The sequence below is a fragment of the Micropterus dolomieu genome, linkage group LG15, assembly GCF_021292245.1.
Source record: "Micropterus dolomieu isolate WLL.071019.BEF.003 ecotype Adirondacks linkage group LG15, ASM2129224v1, whole genome shotgun sequence".
Taxonomy (NCBI): domain Eukaryota; kingdom Metazoa; phylum Chordata; class Actinopteri; order Centrarchiformes; family Centrarchidae; genus Micropterus; species Micropterus dolomieu.
The window spans coordinates 2,773,649-2,792,323 of NC_060164.1; the positions used below are offsets into that span (position 1 = coordinate 2,773,649).

The 18,675-nt window shown below is 42.4% G+C and overlaps 1 protein-coding gene across 5 annotated transcripts in view; it reads right to left on the minus strand.

Annotated features, from left to right (window-relative positions):
- gbf1 (golgi brefeldin A resistant guanine nucleotide exchange factor 1) overlaps positions 1-18,675 on the minus strand; it is a 129,532-nt gene that overhangs the window by 93,673 nt on the left and 17,184 nt on the right. Inside the window, exon 2 of one of the 5 annotated variants that reach the window (XM_046070375.1) lies at positions 3,457-3,645. The exons of the other annotated variants lie outside the window; for them this stretch is intronic. The gene's annotated coding sequence lies outside the window, so the exon portion shown is untranslated. The remainder of the gene's footprint in view (positions 1-3,456; positions 3,646-18,675) is intronic. 5 annotated transcript variants of the gene reach the window in all.

Genomic DNA, 18,675 nt, shown 5'->3' on the forward strand with positions numbered 1-18,675 from the left:
GAGGTGAGGTGATACGAAAAAAAGTACCTGGAAGCAGGTACAGGTACAACATTTCTACAATGGAAACCCAAACAAAGGCGAGTCGAGCCAAAGGGCCTCCGCTCAGACTAGCTTGGTTTGAGGGCGTGCCTGACCCCACTAGCTGCTTGGCAAGCTTTATGACGCGTTTTCATTGTGACGTCACAAGTAAAGGAAGTGAAGGGCTGGACTACAAACAAGCTGTTTTCAGTTCAGAGCAGAGTTTTCTGTGGGAGATGGGAACTCCCTTTGGGCTGGACTTTGGGCTTTTTCACTTTGCAAACCTGTTACATGCACAAAAAAAGAGATAACTCAATAAAGGAGAGGGAAAAAGCCAAAAAGCAGAATACCACCTCTTTAACTTCCATGAAGTAAAAACACGCTGTGAAAGGGTTCTTACCCAAAAACAAGTTCACAGCTAGTAAAATGTACACAGTGCAGTGGATACGATTTGCCTCTATCCTGACTGACAGGTCACAGTAGTAGCAACTTGTCGATCACAAGGTAGCCCCACCCTAAAGCATCCCCTGCTTTTCTGGTCTATTTTCCTCTAAATGGGACCAAAATTTACTAAATGAACGTCATGCTGTGTTTAAGAAGACTTAAAACTAGTAACTGAGACCATAAACTCATTAGTAAAGTATGTAGTGAGGTAATAAATCAGCTGAGAAGTAGGCTCATTTTCGATGCAATTCTATACAATTGGACTTTTTGCAGCCAGCGGAGTCGCCCCCTGATGTCTGTTGCAGGTTTCAGGCACTTCCCCATTGGCTTCACTTTTCAGACAGTGAGGAACCACCAGCCTTGTATTGAGTTTTGTCTCTTGTTGAAAAATAAAATCTCTATACTAGATGTTAACAATGAGTATATTTCTGGTTAAATTGTGTGATAAGAAATTTATCAGCAACTGCTTATAATACGTTAAGAGTAGCATTGAAAAAGCACTGAAGGTGCCTCATATTATATTCAACTTTTTTTAAATTTATTTCTACTCTAAAGGCAAAAACTAAATTTAGGCTATTGAGCCTTTTTATATTTGGTAATTTCAAATATGGTGTAAATAATGTTGATCTGGGCCATATTGTGTTTTGTGTCACACCATAAACAAACTACAATCTGCCAAAATACCATGATCTTAAACGGCACAGAGGAACAATGGTAAGATCCACCTGGGAAATGACATTTGAACCATGACAATATGAGTTGACCAGAAAATGTAAGTACTACAATCAGCTAAGATAAATAGATCAACTTAAGGTCCTGCTCAAGTGAAGTCATGCATGAAATAAAAAGCACTACTTTGTGATAAGAATAACACAAAAATAAATTCTATGTCCAAGTACGTATCTGTGAGAATCCCAGTTTGAGACCAATGTGCGATGCAATGCTTAGCTAATTGGATATGTGTATTACAATGTCTGTGGTCACAGCACCCTTATGGGGCATGAAATAACAAGCAGCTGTGTGTGTTAAGAGATGTGTGTGTGTGTTCGTTCAGCTCGTCTGTCTGCCTGTTTGTCTGTGTGTGTCTGCGTGTTGGAGGAATCGCTGCTGAGAGGTTTATTAACCCAGTCCATCAAGGCAGTGTGGGATTCACACTGAGACACCAAAGGCTTAAGGATGTGAGCGCCACACAAGCAAGAGAGCAAGACAGCGCCTCTCTGAAATACTAATATGGGCCCTTATTTTCTACCACAACCAACCACACACCCATCACCCCCTCCACGGCCAACACCTCGATACCAGTGCTACTTTCACATCTAGTGGACTGTGCTTTAATTTGACCAGCTTTGCTGTCCTGAGGAGATCAACAACTACCGCATCAATAATTTATCACTGACTTTCCATTGTGATTAACCCTGTAGAGCATTGTACGTTTATGACAATAATAAGGGCAGTGTGAAGCCTAGTTTACAGGACTTTACACTACATAGGTATCAGTATCACGATACAAGCTATACTATTATTTCAATGAAACAAGGTTCAATTTGGTCAGTATTGCACCACATTTCTTTTCATATGCACACAGTCAATCCATGGATACTAAAAGGTAAAAACATTAAATATGGGGGGAAATGACCAATCAGGAATACGTCCAATTAGTAATCGATTAATCCATTACTCGTAGTAACTTGGACTGCCCACAAGCCCAAGCAATGAGCATTACCATGAGCATTAGTCCTTTAGTCTGCAGAGCGAATGATGTGCTGCAGCCTGCCCTTGTCCCTGGCAGTGGCAGCAGCGTACCAGATGGTGATGGAGGTGGTGAGGATGGACTCGATGATGGCGGTGTAGAAGTGCACCATCACGGTCTTTGGCAGGCTGAACTTCTTCAGCTGCCGCAGGAAGTACATCCTCTGCTGGGCCTTCTTGGAGAGGGAGGTGATGTTCAGCTCCCACTTGAGGTCCTGGGAGATGCTGGTGCCCAGGAAGCGGAAGGAGTCCACAGTGGGGACAGGGGAGTCACACAGGATGATGGGGGAGGGTGGGGTTGGGCTTTTTCTTAAGTCCATGACCATCTCCACGGTCTTCAGAGCGTTGAGCTCCAGACTGTTCTGGCTGCACCAGGTCACCAGATGGTCGATCTCCCACCTGTAGGCGGACTCATCCCCACCAGAGATGAGGGTGGTGTCATTCGCAAACTTCAGGAGCTTGACAGACTGGTGACTGGAGGTGCAGGCGTTTGTGCACAGGGAGAAGAGAAGGGCGCAAAGAACGCAGCCTTGAGGTGAACCGGTGGTGATGGTCCTGGAATTAGAGACATGTTTTCTCAGCTTCACGTGCTGCTTCCTGTCCATCAGGAAGTCAGAGATCCACCTGCAGGTGGAGTCAGGTACGCTCAGCTGGGAGAGCTTGTCCTGCAGCAGGGCCGGGATGATGGTGTTGAAAGCAGAGCTGAAGTCCACAAATAATGTAAATGTAAATGCTCCGTACTTGTATAGCGCCTTTCTAGTCTTTTCGACCACTCAAAGCGCTTTTACACTACATCTGCATTCACCAGTCACACACATTCATACACTGAGCCTAAGTGCTCAAACGGAAACTAACATTCACACTCACTCATACACTGGCGGAATAGCCGCCAGGGGCAATTCGGGGTTCAGTATCTTGCCCAAGGACACTTCGACACGCAACCAGGGGGAGCCAGGGATTGAACCGCCGACCTTCCGATTAACGGCCAACCCGCTCTACCTCCTGAGCCACAGCCGCCCCTGGCGACCCTGGCGTAGATTCCTGGGGAGTCCAGGCGCTGGAGGATGATGTGAAGGGCCATATTTACTGCATCATCTACAGTACTGGTCCTTTAGCCTCTCTGCGTACAGCTTCTCGCACCTCCTTGCTAAACCTGTACTTGAACGCTGGCCCCCACTCCTCCTTTTCCAACCATAGCTGTCTGAGTTTGGCTGTAAACCAGGGTTTGTCATTGTTATAACTCACCCTGGTCCGTGTTGGTATACAGCTGTCCTCACAGAAGCAGATATAGGATATCACAGCCTCTGTATTCATCCAGGTTGTTGGTAGCAGTCCTGAAAACATCCCAGTCAGTGCAGTCCAATCACGCCTGAAGATCCTCTACAGCAGTGGTCAGCGATAGGCGGCAATAATATCTGGCCCATGGCCAGATTGCTTTGATAGCAGAAAAATAAAAAAAATAATAAATTGATAGTGGCTGGTGCTGAAATATATATCAGTCATGACAGCTACAGTTACTCACACAATCAATTCCTCATAAGTGATTGTGGCTCCATAATAAAAGCACAAGAATTGTTTGTGCCGCAATGCTATATGACAAGTTTATTGAGAGCTTTTACTTTGAAGAGTTCTGAACAAAATTCAAAAGAGACTCTGGCTTGCTTGACACACACCTGAAAAAGCAGTCAGTAAACGTGTGTTTGGATTCCCCTGAATTTCCTCAGGGAAATGAAAATTAGCGCGGATCAAACGCTGGGACGCACACACACACACACACACTGCAGCACATGCTTTATTGTGAGCATGTGCAAAAGTATCCTTATAATCAATTTGGTTAACAAGGGAGAAAAAAAATTCGCAGTAAATGGGAACCGATCCTATGAAACCAAACGGGAGTCCCATACAGTACCGACTGAGTTAATCTTGCACACAAGTATACAAAGATTTGAAATAATTTGACTTTGTATCCGTGTCCTGTGTGATGGCCTGAGTGAATGAAGAAAACTCAGAGGGAGTAAAACAGTTTACAGTTAATGATAAAAATAATCCAGATCAGGAGAACAGTGCTGCTGAATCACTGTCACATCGGTACACCAGCCATTGTTAATATAGAAACAGACACCTCCACCTTTTGTTTTGCCGGTGTCACAGTCTGTTCTGTACAGTTGGAAGCCAGCCAGCTGCAGCGCAGAGTCCGGTATCAGTTTACACAGCCACGTCTCCGTGAAGCACAGAACAGAAGAAGAATAAAAGTCTCTGTTCTTCCCCACCAGAAGCTGAAGTTCGTCCAGTTTGTTGCACAGTGAGCGAGAAATATTGCCGATAGCGGTGTGAGGAGTCCCCTACAGTGAAGACACATGAGCCACCCAGCTCTTTTTCCTCTCCTCTGGCGCTTCAACCCCCGAACAACAGCAAGAGAGCCCTTCACCAAAATGTCCAATAATTCCACTGATGATGCGAGAAAAGTGGGAACTAAATCCGCAGGTGTTGTTCCCCTGATGTTCATGAGCTCTTCTCTGGTGAAAGAGCTCCGGGAATCACACAAAACACACAAAAACATAACAAAGCGCACCTAACACCGAGGCAGCTATACGCAGCGCCATTTTTGATCCCAATGAGTTTATAGTCTCAGTCGCTAGTTTCAAGTCTGCTTCAACACAACATGATTTTCATTAAGTAAATTATGGTCCTATTTAGGGGGAAATAGACCAGAAAGCAACGTATGCTTTAGCGGGACTACCTTGTGATTGACATGTTGCTACCATGGCGACCTGTCAATCAGGATAGAGGCAACTTGTATCCACTGCTCTGTGTAAAGTTTTTTATTAAATGGATGTCAGCAGGAAAGAGAGCACGTCATGTTTGAGTCTGTTTGTATCTTTTGTTTTAAAAGTAAATTGTTTTGTTAACCTTTTTTTATTTTTTATCATTTTAACAGTGATTACATTTTAGTTTAGCTTTTTTATATTCAGGATGTATTTAATAATCAATTAAACATGTTAACAATATAACCACAACTTATAAGTCTTTGGTTTTGTTGTAACACTGATAAATAACTTTTGGAGGGAGAGAAAGTAAAAACTGTCTTGGGGCTGGTAGGGGCCAGTTGCAAAAAGGTTTAACGTTGAGCCCTGATGTTGCTCAATTGTCATGTTGCTGAAAGCTCTTGAGGTTAGTAAGTGGACCTTGATTTAACATACTTTTGACAAGAATTAACTTTAAATCCCATCCATAAAAGTGTTAGGTTTGTTTCATTTAACACTGATGGGGACCTGAATCTTGCTCTCACATGTCAAGTGCAATGCAACAACACAAAAAACAAGACAAAAATTACTACAAATTCAAACCTCATAATCTGTAAAGCAGCTCAATACAGCTTAATTGTAAAATATTGTAATGTGCATTATTTTGCAAAAAACCTACACTACTCAAATATGGCATACAAAGCAGGAAACCTCAGACGGTAAGTAGTGCAACAGATGTATAACCCATCTGATGTCTGCTAACTGGCTGTGTGCAAGAAGGGTGAATTTCAAGTGACAGATTATTTACAATAATGCACCAGAAATATACAAAGCCATACACTGCAGGTCATGTCAACACAATTCAGATGCCTACTAAACTCTGCCTTGCATGGGGCTAAACTTGGGGAGACACTCATTTACACATTGAAAACCTACACTTGACACCTTCAGAAATTGTTAATACCAGCTTGTATAGTCAATCTTGAAAATGCTGTCCAGCCAATCAACATGTCACCACGTGCAGACCATGAGTCTGTTTTTAGAGCAGACATCCAGTGAAGAGCAAGTGCAGGATTCAGAGGTGTTGAAACATCCCAAACTCTACTTTAATACCCCCCGTTTTCCTAATGCTACAAGCTCAGTGTGGAGTAATTAATCGAACACTGAAGTCAACGGTGGTGCGGTGGTTAGCACTGTCGCCTCACAGCAAGAAGGTCGTGGGTTCAAACCCCGGTTGCCCCGGCTTCCTCCCACCGTCCAAAAACATGCAGGCTAGGTTATAACAGATCTCAAAGCCCATTAGCTCAGAAGTAAATGAAAGCAATGTGGGTGTGTGTCGGCTATCTGTCTCGTGCTGAACCAATTACCACCTCATAAGAATACGCTTAACTAAACTACGCTCAATTAAAACACAAACTAGGTTGCACAGAAGAAAACACCAAATCCAAACCATTCAGTCACAGCTGACAACACAGAGAAGGTTTGACCTTAACTCATCAAGTCTAGATTGTGTGGACCATGCCTGGAAAAGAAAATGGCCAGCACTGTTTAGACCGCTCTGGTGGACATATTGGCCTACACTATTCCTACTATTTGTGTTCTTCCTTATTCATTAAAGAAAAACTACAGTTCAGTTAAAGGTTTTATTTTCACTGATCTAGCCATTGGTTCTATCTGATAACATTTTACTCCCCATAAGAACTGCTGAAATATCGAAACATGGTGACATTGCTAAAAACATGCTCAAAGGTGCCACAAACACGAGTGGTCAGACACATTAGCTACCACTTTATCTGAAGGTAAAACTGAAAGTCTATGTACCATAATGTCATTACACATGAAAACTGAGTGTGCACAACCACTACTAGTGCGGCAGGTCAAAAATGAAGCAGGAAGTACGTCTGTAAACTGCGATGAATGTTTACAGACACTTTGGATATAATTCTACAGTTTGCCTTTGTTTTCTCTTCTAAATAAGTTTGAGCAACCTTGTTTTATACCTCCATGATTGTTTGTTACTCTTACTGCCACTCTGATAGCAAGTTCACTATTACTGCTCATGGCCACATATAAAAATGTATAAACAGTGAATTAAAAGCTGGCTAAAAGCTCAAACAGCATTTAAAGTAGTGTAATGCAGCCTCAAAATTAGTTTGCATAACCAAGTTCAAAATTGTGTGGAAACTCCACACATGCATTTCTTGTGTCCAAACCCTGGCAGATCCTGCCCTCCACCTCCTCCCTCCTCTCTTCTGGGCCTCATGGGGGCTAGTTTGTTTTGCTCACATCTTGCCCACTGTTCCTGTCAGCACATCCAGATCCTCAGTGGCACCCTCAACCCTCTCTTCCATCTAACCCTCAGCTCCGTCCAAGCCTGAGCTCGATCTCCCTCCCACCTAACAGACACCCCGACCGGCATGATTAATAGCCCTCTGCTGGGACTCTCCATCCACTCAGCACATTGTTGAAAGCCTCTGAAACAGGACAACAGTTGCATCCCCTCTTCACACTGGGCCTAAGCCCTGTCTGTCAGTCCCTGGTTAGGGCACTGTTAACTGGTCAGATTTACAGCTACTAACCAGCACTAGGTGGGAGGCTGTCTGGGGAGAGCGAACCACTCTGATTCATCATATCTATTTTGATGGAAAACATATCCCATTCATACACCTGTATAATCCATGGCGTCTCCCATCAAACATCAATCAAAACCACACACACAGATTAGTATTAAAAGCATTAGGATTTAAATTCTCTGTGATACAATGGCATTTAGTTTGAGTAACAGTAATCGAGACCTGAATCTTGCCGTGTGCGGTCATTTAAAGTTCCCTCACACACAAATCATGGCTGGAATGGTCAAAGTTGTCTTTATACACAAACTACTATGAGACCGCACCGTTCATCCTCCTGCCAGTTTGCTCAACTTCATATGACAGCTTTAACTTAGCTAGGAAAATAGCGATATGGGGTAATCAATTTGATGAATTTAATGTTTATCAGAGCACAAATTAGACAAGAATTAGGTTGGGTGTGTTTCTGGGAGGAGGTGTAGGAATCAGATATGCTTGGCCTGGCAGATCTGCTAGGAGGCTCACTGATTACTGCACAGTGGTATAGCTTTATTCTCTGATTAAAGTGAAACTGGATCATATTTTATGGAGTTTCTAGATGGATGAGCACCAGAGGAGTGCTGGTGTTCACACCACTAGCACAAGAGCGGGACCAGCGGGAAAAGGCTTTTCAGGCTCGGGCTCCATGTTCCCAGTCCGGGCAAAGTCAGCTATGCTATTAGGACAGCCAGCAACTGAGCTAACTGGCAAACGACAGCTACCGTTAGCAGTAGTTAGCAGTTACATTAGCAACAAGTAAAGCCATCTCTCCATCTCTTACCTCATTATTTAAAACTTTGGCCATGTTTAATAATAACATCTAACATTGTAATGTTATATATGTAACTGAAATTAAGAGAAAGCACAATATTACCCCTTCAAGGGATTGATTTATCCAGGTGCAATGCCCCCTCCCCCAACCGTCAAACTAAAGTAAATCTGACAAGACATTAATGGAAGTGACAACTCCACCCACTCAGCTTATTGTCTTTTAACCACATCATAAAAATAACAGACAGCAGGATTGTGAATCTAACCCGTGATCTCATGCTTAAAGCTACGGGACACCGGGGCCACGCGGCAGACATGTAAAGAATTGCCATGAGGCAGATTCTCCTTGCTCCAAATGCCTTCATGAGTAAACATATTTGTATAAGTGGCTGAGCGACATGAATTATGGTTTCTCTTCCTCTGCATTTTCCAGCTGCCATCTGCCGGTTCAATTGGAAGTGATATATGTGTGAAGATCAGGTGGCAGAGAAGCAGAAGGGAGGGGGGAGAGGCTGGAAGGGGGGGTAAAAGGCCACAACCAGTTCCCAAGTGCTCGGGCTGCGACCCCCGGAGGCCTGCCAATGCCAGCCTGACCACAGCTGAGGACCGAGACGACATACACTCACTCTTGACCTTGAAATAAGACTGAGAGGGAGGGCATGTGTGCATTCCCTCTTGATGACTGACATGACAGTAAAATGTGATGAATTAGTAAGGTTGTCAGTAATGCATGAATTAGGTATTAAAACAAAAAGGAAAACATTAGTATTATTACACTGGTGCCACTGATCACCTTATCTTTTGCAAAATATAAAATAAATGAGTGCATAAGCATTACATGTTGGGGCCTCAAACTATGTGATTAAAAATATTATATTTTTAATATTATTATTTTTGTCATAATTCTACTATTCAATACCAAATTAGCTCTACTTTGTGCTTTGCTTTGGGGAAACAATGATAATTATTGTAAAGCTCAGCTGGAGAGTAATCAAATCATCCTCCACAATGTTCATTCTGCAAATCCACTGCCATGCCCCCTGATAGCTACCTCTGGTGCTGTGCTGGTGATTCAAGTCAATTAGAGGTGTGCTTGTGAATTTCGTTAGGTTTGGATGAAAAAGAGAAAGCTGTCAGTCAAAAGGCCACTCTGGCTTTGTATCTGGGGGGCTACAAGGGGCTCTAAACCTGTATTTGTATGAATAAAAATGAAGGGATTTAGAAGCAGACTCTTTCTTCTGCAGACTTGTCAAAAATCTGACCTTCGTGGAAGCAGAGGGGGGGTGATGGGAGAGGAGGGTGAAAGGAAAGAATTGAAGATTTGAGAAGCTAAGGCTCAGAGACTTCTGCATTAAAAAGATGCAACCAAAAAAAAGGTGTGCGGGAGATATTAAAATGCTCTCTTACTGTATAAGGTATAGTTTGGCAAATAAAAATTATCTACAGAATAATTCAACAAGAGACTGAGAAAGATTTGCCTGTGTGATGACAATCCTATGAGGCAGACACCCCTGTTAATAAGATACAAAGACTCAATCTGCAGCACAAAACAATGCTTCACATGTTAGAGCACCAAATACAGTAAGTCTTTCTGTGAATTCTTATATTTGATAGGTGATAATGGAAGTTCATGCTCATGTTCAGCAAAATCTCTAATCGAGTCAATTCCAGTGTAGTTCCTGTATTAAACTCAAAATACAATATCTCACAAAAGTGAGTACACCCCTCACATTTTTGTAAATATTTGATTCTATCTTTTCATGTGACAACACTGAAGAAATGACACTTTGCTACAATGTAAAGTAGTGAGTGTGTGTGCATATATCTCACAAAAATATTGGTGAACAAAATAATGGTGGCCACACAAAATATTGACACTTTAGGCCCAATTTGGACATTTTCACTTAGGGGTGTCCTCACTTTTGTTGCCAGCGGTTTAGACATTAATGGATATGTGATGTGTTATTTTGAGGGGACAGCACATACTTACACTGTTATACAAGCTGTACACTCTTTACATTGTAGCAAAGTGTCATTTCTTCAGTGTTGTCACATGAAAAGATAGAATCAAATATTTATAAAAATGTGAGGGGTGTACTCACTTTTGTGAGATACTGTATCTCACTGTACTATATAAGATTAAAACCAAAGAACCTATGTAGGACAGAAAACACCATAATTCTTTTGGAAGCTAGTACACAGTATCTAAAGACAGATGCTGGTCAAAAAAGCTGTGGAAAGCACTCAATTATATGGGTCTAATGAGGTTAGGGATGGGGCATTAGATATCAGGCTCAATCCAAACCATCCCATTTAAATCAGAAGAAAGGCTCCTGCTTCCTGGGACTGATTTGCCTGGCTGACTGAGGAAGGTGGAGCTGAGGCATCACAACACATGGTCCAGTGTTGGCACAGCGTCTTCAACTGTGCTTTCATTGTTCGAGAGTCAAGAGAGGACCTTACATTTTCCAGGAGCTGAAGGAAACTTTTTTTCTGCTTTCAGAAAAGATAAACACTTCCTTTCCCAGAACAATTTATCTTTCGTCTTGACAAGACTCCCTGCTATATTTACCCAACTAAAATTGCAGATGATATACGTCCAGCTGCACTACTCTCCAGCTCTATGGCACATGGTCCTGTCAATCACAGTACTTACAACAGAACAGGACCGCCAGAGCAGTGAAACCCTCAGCCAGACAGAGAGAGTGACAGAGAAAGATGGATAAGAAAAAAATAGGAGATGAAAAGGAAAAAAATAGAAGACAAAAGACACTGAGTGGTTGAGAAACCTAATTCACATTTGCTTTGCTGACTTTTGTTGTTAGAAGAAGCAAAGATACACAACAGATTGAAAGGAATTGCTGGGCTTTCATTAAGCAGACAGCTGGACTGCTGCGAAAATTCAAACAAAGATTTCCCAACCTAAATATTGCTGAGTTTCTGTTTGAGAGACACCGCTAGAGAGATCTATTAGTCTGTTATGCTGCTGCAAAAACAAAACAAATTGATCAGTCTGTCAAGCACAGAATTCAGGTCTACTGTGGTTATTTGTTCTCCATTTTGTCTCTCATCAGGGCCTGGATGTAACATTTGAGAGACAGGGTGCACGGGGATTTGGGCTTAAAGATACAACAAGGCTTTCAAAAACCCTTGACATGGACTCATTACTTCATGCAAATGTCCTAAAAAAAGCTGAAAACAATATTTAAATTTTATATTCGACTTCTGTTCTGGTCAAATACAGTAACTGTAATGGAATCAGTTCAAGTGAGAGTAACAGAGGAAAATAGATTTTGGTGATCTGAGGGCTGAAGGGAAAGGGGTTATAGAGAGAGGGAAAGGAAAGAGGAGGGTTAACCACTGTGGTAGATTCCTTCTCAGCCAGCAGCGCTTGTCCATCTTACAATGGCAGAAGCATTCCCTGGAGGAAGGGAACAGCGGTGGGGGCTCAGACTGTGCAGCTCCATGTGTTGCATCTTTCCCACTGCTTCTGACTTCTACAACTGGAGCTGTGGGAGCTGCCAAGACTCTCATTGCAAAGGCATGACAACATGCAGGATTGTCCTCAGGGCTAGCTTAGATTAACTCAGAAGAGAGGGGGCATTTACATATACTTGGGCTCACAAATGGTTAGTTACCAAACTTAGTTATAGTGTGATTAGACTGCAGAAAGTCCATTTTAATCTTATAGTTAATAACCCTTAGCCCTTAGTTGAGGAGGCCTTGATTTCAAGCTTAATTTGTCAGTTGAAGCATCGAGCACAAAGCAGTGCGTGATAACAGCTTGGAAACAAGTTTTAAAAACATAGTGTGACTCTAATGGAAACATAGAGAAGGGAATTGAAAAGGAGGGCAGAGCAGTTTAATGCCTATTTTTTTTTACCATTGTTTCTGTTCGCCCCACCAATCGTCTCAGCTTCAAGGCTGAATGCAAGACTACTCTTGAACCAGACCCTGGTATCACTGACTATAAATATGTGATTAACACCTCAGCTGACAGAGGTGTCATATTGTTTTTTTGTGGACAATATTGCAATTTGCGATTATGATTCAATTATAATGGAACAAATTGGCACAATGGCATCCAATTGAATGTCCACAGCAGAGGCACTATCGAACAACCTGGAGGAGAAACTAGTACAAATGACAGTAGTATAAAATTAAAATCACGATGCCGGCTTAACGTCGTGACGTCTGTCAGCTATCGCCCCTGGACGATGGCATTGTCTATGACATCGTGATTGCAATTGCAATTAGATTAATAGTTTATTACTGCTTAATCTGAGGATTACTTTCTTGATCAACTGATTAATCGTTTGGTCTAACAAGATAAAAACACAGTAGAAAATAGTAAAAATCAAATGTGAGTTTCAAAATACTATCACATAAGAAAAAGAAAAGCAGCAAATTCTTTAAGAAACTGGAACCAGGAAACATCTTGAATGTAACTGACTGTAAAAATAGTTGCTAAGACTTGACATAAAGGCTATTATAGTGCAGCGCAGCTGCTATGCCAGTGCATGTAGTCCAACTGGGCAGGGGTTATGAATAATAAAAACGTCTCACAACTCTAGGTAGGGTGTATTAATGAAAATGCACAGTAGATTGTTCCTAATATTTGAAGTACTGGCTCAAATAAGCAAATCAAATAGCCCTACTACCTCCACCACAACTTCTTATCTTTTGTCTGAACTTTAAAATTAGGGGTGTGCATCTTCACTGGTCTCGCGGTTCGATTACAATTATCAGGTCAATGATTTGATTCGATATCTCGATGCATCACAATGCATCATCTCAAGGTAGGTAATTTCTAGGCATCCTCATTACAATTATGAGGTCTATGATGCGATAGTAAAACGAATTGGATAAAGATGTATTTTTCTCACTCTGTGACTACTTGGTACTTTTAAAGCAAAGTATTTGTAACGATCCAAACAAGTAGCTAGTAATGAAATGTAATCTTGTATTGAGCACCACGGGCCTTGAGAAATGGCATTTCGTTCATTTGTGTAACTTACTCGATATGCGGATGAATGACAAACAAAATTGAACTAGCAGCCACAAAACATCCTGCTGAGCTTCCAGACCGCAGTCTGAAGGAGATGGTAGCTAGCACTCACTGCCTTCACTTTTCCAGCAGTTGGAAAACGACAGACAGACTAATTAACGGACACACAGAGCTACACTGTACATTTACAGCCAGACTGAAACGTAGCGCTCTTGTTTTCCTGTGCTCCCTGTTGCTTTCACCGTCACCTACTATTCCCTGTCACGTAGCTTTGAAGATTGAGGAGAGGACATTAGCTAAGCACTACCATTAGTTGCGCACCGATTTTATAGCGGCAGTCATTCATTCAACAGCCATCTGTCTGTGCCGAACAGGGAGAACCACACGTCTCTGTTGTGTGCACACCACAGACAGTCCCGGAGCTGCACTTCTGCATTTCCGTGTTCCGCCTTTTTCGTTCTGTCAACAATACGTTATCAATTAACCTCTAGATAATCAATAATTGACATTTGTGAATTGATTCATAAGAATCATAATAAAAATCAATTATTTTCCACACTCCTACTTTAAAGTAGGAGTAGCTTTAAAGCCGCGTTTTGACCACAAGTAACCGGGACTTTTAAGTCCCTGGATCTCTTTTCAAGGAACTAAAAGGTTCCTTCAGCTCATTGTTGTGTGCTGACATAGGCCTATAATGCGTACCAAGCGATGCACAGGCATCATTTAGTAACCACTATCCATGAGCAACATTTATAAATGAACATCAGATTTGATATAAATCTGAATATAATGAAAAACTAAAGGCTACGCTTGACCATTAAAAACAGCTTTTCTGTGTGGGAGTATAATGAAGAGATACACGATAAAGATCGTTACACATTTAATAACAAAATGGATAAAGCCATCGAGTTCTTAAAATAACTCCAGTTGTAAAGCTGTGTAAAAACTTAAAACAACAACTCCAGACAGTATTTTGCGCAACTCCATCAGATGTTCGCTGTAAACACACCGCTGCATGCTGGCTGCTATTTCCAAGCAATACATTTAATGCCGACGTTTGATCTCAGGCGGACATCGGCGAGACTTGTGTGGCTATTGATTGTGATTTATTGGTTTGCAAACAAGGTGGAAAAGAGGAGTCGTAGACAAACACCGGACATTCTCCAGTTAAAACCAGTAGCCTACTCGCCCATTCAGAATTTCACTGCAAGGTAAGCCCCACCCCCCCCAAAGTACAGGTACTTTCAGAAAGTACTACCCCCCGAGCATGGACTGTTTGGGGGGTAAAATAAAGACCCTTGCACTACATTTAGACCCTGGTCCCTCCAAAGGTTCCTAGCTCCAGGGAATAGTTCCTTTGGTCGAAATACAGCTTAAATCATTGCATTTGAGAGTCGAGAATAAAAACTCATACAGATATGTATATATTGAAAATAGGCTAATCCATGGTGCACGACCACAGTCCTTTGGAGTAACTGTAATTAAACCTCTTCTTAAATAGCCCACTTTTCATCCAGGGGTTTTAGCTAACTAAAGACCTATATCTTTTTTGAGGATTTTTCAGTCAGGATTTAGAGTGCATCACAGCACAGAGACAGCACTGGGGGAAATTACAAATGACCTAATTGCATCAGACAAAGGACTCGTCTCTGTACTTCTTACTTCTTAGTGTTGCATTCAACACCATTGACAATTAGTTTGGAACATTTAATTGGCATTAAAGCAACCGCTCTATGCTGGTTTATGTCCTATTTATCAGATCAATCTCAGTTTGTACATGTTACGATAATCCTCCATGCACGTCAAAGTTAGTCATGGAGTTCCACAAGGATCTGGGCTGGGACCAATCCTGTTCACCTTATGCTTCCTTTAGGCAATATTATTAGGACAAACAGGATAAACTTTCAGTGTTATGCAGCTGACGCTCAATTATATGTATCAATCAAGCCAGATGAAATTAATCAGTAAGTCAAACTTCAAGCTTGCCAAGATGTGAAAACCTGGATGACCTGTAATTTTCTGAAGTTGTACTGTGGCCCAAACACCTCCGTTAGGCATTATCTAAAGATATAGTTACTCTGGATGGCATCGCCATCACCTGTAGAGAGACACTTGCACTCTACCTCCACATAACATTTACCTTCACTGTCTTCTCGTAATTAGTATATTTTAATAAAACTGACAAACAGCAATAATGGGACCAATGGAGAAAATATCTTTCACTTTAAGATGTTGCGAGATAATATTGAAAAGTGTAAAAGGCCAAGGTATTTCTCAGTGGCAAACTACTGAGCATACCTGATTAAATATCCCCTTATACAGAAAAAAGGGGAAAAGGCACTGAAATAGGGAGGGAGGATATGACCTAATCACGCTAAATTGAGCATATTACCAAAGTTTCAATTAACGTACAAATATTTTGGGGGGTTTTCCCTTATGGTTCACTGACAAGGTTTGTACTGTAAATATGCCTAACTATTAAAGGTGGGATATATTTTAAATCCACAAACATCAAAAATCGGTAATATAAAGTTTTCAGTCTGGCAGTAAATGTACAGCAGGGTCTATTCAATTACAAATTCAACTGGGACAGATTTTAAAACCAGTACATGGAGATGGGCTGGACATTTTCTCACAAGTTGGGCATCATTAGGATTTTACTGATACACTTCTACAACTCCTTATTGGTTCAGTTCTTTATCAATTCTCTTATCAGTTCTTTTTCATTACTAAATAACTGCCTTTATTAAATATAATTTAAAAAAATTATTTAATATTGTGTCAGGATTTACAGCAAAGACACAAATATCTCACTGGAAATAAATCTAAAATTTCAGAAAAATAAATCATATTCCTGACATCAAAAATGAAGTTTAGAAACAATGATGAACTCTTGCATTAGTCCCATCAGTCCTTCTTCCCTTCCTCTACCTCCTCCCTCTGCTGCTGGTAGAGAGGAGGGCTATTAGCCGAACTAGCGCTGTGCTTGTGTAAAACCAAAACACAACTGCGGTGGATGAGAGAATGAGAAGATTAAAATATCACGTTCTACATGTTAGTGTTCATAAAACATGTGTGTTGATAAAGTATTGGATATATCTCGCAAAGGTTTTATTGCACCATGTACTTACACTAATGAGCGTATTTGTTGTCAACCTCGGTACGTTAATGTGTGTGTGTGTATATGTGGAATGGAGGCGTTCTGCAGAACCACAAAAGAGAGATGAGGCTGAAGTTAATGCAGTCTTTATGTTTGAGCTCTGGATTGGCGGTGATCGGTACAGCGCGTTTTTTGCAGATACTTTCACACCTATTCAGGAGGCAGAAACCCCGCAAAGCAGCAGGGCTGGACTCGGTCTCCACATCCATCCTGAAGCACTGTGCTGATCAGCTGTCTCCGGTGTTCAGACATTTTTAACACCTCACTGGAGACATGCCATGTGCCAGCCTGCTTCAAAGCCTCCACCATCATCCCTGTCCCCAAGAAACCAAGGACCACAGGACTAAACATCTACAGAACCACCGCCCTGACCTCTGTGGTAGTGAAGTCTTTTGATCGCCTTGTGTTGTCCCACCTTAAATCCATCACAAACCCTCGCCTGGACCCCTGCAGTTCGCCTACAGAGCAGGTACAGTAACTAGTAGATGATGCAGTACACATGGAAATTCACTTCCTCCAGCACCTGGACTCCCCAGAAACCTACGCCAGGATCCTGTTTGTGGATTTCAGCTCTGCTTTCAATACCATCATCCCGACCCTACTGCAAGACAAGCTCTCTCAGCTGAACATGCCTGACTCCACCCGCAGGTGGATCACTGACTTCCTGACGGACAGGAAGCAGCAAGTAAAGATGGGAAAACATGTTTCTGATTCCAGGACCATCAGCACCGGTTCACCTCAAGGCTGCATTCTTTTCCCTCTGCTCTTCTCCCTTTATACCAACAGCTGCACCTCCAGCTACCAGTCCGATAAGTCTTGAAGAAGTTTGCGGATGACACCACCCTCAATGGGCTCATCTCTGGTGGGGATGAGTCCGCCATCACCAATCCTCCATCACCATCTGATACGCTGCTGTCACTGCCAGGGACAGAGGCAGGCTGCAGCGTATCATTCGCTCTGCAGAGAAGGTGATTGGCTGCAATCTTCCATCACCTCTGGACCTGTACGTCTCTAGGACACTGAACCAAGCAGGAAAGATTGGAGCTGACCCCTCCCATACCGGCCACAAACCGTTTCAGACTGTCCCCTCTGGCAGGAGGCTGCAGTCCATCCGGACCAAAGTTTCTCACCACAAAAACAGCTTCTTCCCATCTGCAGCTAGCCTTATTTGCAAGGACCCGGTTCCAACATTTCTCAAAACCCCAAAATCAATAAGGTCCAAGCTTATCGATACTGCTGGTCTGTAACATTGTGTCTCAAGCGTCAAATCTGATTTAACTTGAAACGCGATGGATAAGACAACTAATGTTTGCAATGATAGCCCTGAAGCGCAGTATTACACGAGCCGGGGACTGTTTATCATCAGGCTGCTGCTCTCTTTCGTCTCACACACACAGGCCAGTAGAAAGAGACGCGGCGCCATTGCGGTAGAGACTGTGAAATATCTATGAAGATTCTCAGTCATCCAGGTCATAGTTATCCAACGAAGGTTAAAATCAAGGGCAACTGGACTTGGTTGAAGATACTGGAAGACGTTTCGTCCCTCATCCAAAGGACTTCTTCAGTTCTGACTGACTGGCAGGGAAACTCAGCTATTCAGTTGTTTAGTCTCCCCTCTTGGGGAGACTAAACAACTGCACAAACGCATGGCTCAACACAGAAGGGCCAACTCCTCAGGTCAAGACTCTGCAGTCTACTTACATCTGAAGGACAGAGGACACTCGTTTGAGGACCACCAGGTGCACATTTTAGACAGAGAAGATGGATGGTTTGAAAGAGGTGTCAAGGAAGCATCTACACCAGGGTTGAGAAGCCGTCATTGAACAGGGGAGGGGGTCTACGCCACCACTTATCCCCCACTTACAATGCTGTCCTTTCATCACTTCCCAGGAAACTCAACAAACGTAACCTATTGGCCTCAGGTGAAGATACCAACGATGGTCGTTCAGTCTTGGCCACAGGTAGTCTTAACGACTGTAACGACTGTCGTCACAGCAACAAGGAACACTAACGAACCAGCGGTATCGATGACCCGGGCCAACGACCCCACTGAGGTTAAATAGCTGAGTTTCCCTGCCAGTCAGTCAGAACTGAAGAAGTCCTTTGGATGAGGGACGAAACGTCTTCCAGTATCTTCAACCAAGTCCAGTTGCCCTTGATTTTAACCTTCGC